This window comes from Eimeria tenella, genomic scaffold, assembly GCF_000499545.2.
Source record: "Eimeria tenella Houghton genomic scaffold, Eth_scaff1732, whole genome shotgun sequence".
Lineage (NCBI taxonomy): Eukaryota > Apicomplexa > Conoidasida > Eucoccidiorida > Eimeriidae > Eimeria > Eimeria tenella.
In genome coordinates, this window is record NW_013541560.1 from 310 (window position 1) to 1,685 (window position 1,376).

Here is a 1,376-nt window from a genome sequence, read left to right on the forward strand (position 1 = left end):
TTGGCTCTGCACAAAGTCCAGTCAGAAGCAGCTTCGGTCGCCTCAGCAATTGAAGAGACGGAGCAGGTATGTAAACCCTAAACGCTAAACCCTAAACCCTAAACCCTAACCCGTCGAACCTAAACCCCAGGGCGTAAACCCTAAACCCTAAACCCTCGAATGCGCCCTTTACTAAGCGCGCAGTCTCAGCAGCATTCAATAAATGAAATGAACACATAAACATGGCATGTATTTATTTATTTATTTATTTATTTATTTATTTATCCATTTTGTTTTCAGGAAATGCAGCAACAACAACCCCACCTCAAGCTCTTCAGGGCCTGGGCACTTCACTTGGCGAAGGCCAGCACTGCAGACGAACTGCTTCCCCAAACCCTAAACCCTAAACCCTAAACCCTAAACCCTAGACCTTAAACCCTAAACCCTAGACCTTAAACTCTGGAGCGTAAGGCCAACTCAGGCCCTTCAGCGCCCAGGCACTTCACTTGGCGAGGGCTAGAAATGGAGAAGAACTGCTTCCTCAAACCCTAAACCCTAAACCCTAAACCCTAAACCCTAGACCCAGCTCAGGCGTTTCAGGGACTGGGCACTTCACTTGCCAAAACCCTCGAAGCACGTTTTGGCTGGAACAAACAAAAGTGGAAAACTCTCCAGAAAACTTATCCAAGTCTTCGCAGGAAGCGAAACCCTAAACCCTAAACCCTAGACCATGAAGCCTAAACCCTAAACCCTAAACCCTATATCGTAGGGAGCTACTCGCCTGCGCGACTGCGAGGCAATCTAGAAGCACGAAACTCAGCAATGCTGTTTCAAAATAAATAAAATAAGCGAAAAATATTAAATTAATTAAGCTAAAAAATAAAATAATTCATTATTTGAACTAAATTGCCCCTTTCGGGGGCCCCGCTGCCGACGGGGGCCCCTGCTGCTGGCGGCCCCCTGAGTTGTGTGTCAGGGGCCCCTGCTGCTTCCTTCTATTATTTACAACTCAAAGAAAATTAAGACCCTATTTGTTGCTCTTTTCTTCCTACTAAACAGCAGCAGCAGCAGCAGCAACAGCAGCAGCAGCAGCAGCAGCCTCGGGGGCCCCAGGCTTCGTACCCTCCCCGGGGCCCCCGTAACCTTGGGGTCCCCCAAACAGTGGGGCTCGGAGGGGCCCCTGGGGGCCCCTAGGGGGCCCCTGCAGCAATGGCGGGGCCCCTCCAGGGGCCCCCCCAGGGGGGCCCCCAGGGGGGCCCCCTGGGGCCCCTAGAGGGGGCCCTTGGGGGTTTAGCAGCAGCTCGCAGTGTTGCTGACTACAGGCGAGAAGCGCAGCGGGTTCTGGAGGCCCTGGATTGCTGCAGCAGCAGCAGCAGCAGCAGCGGCGGGGGGGGGGG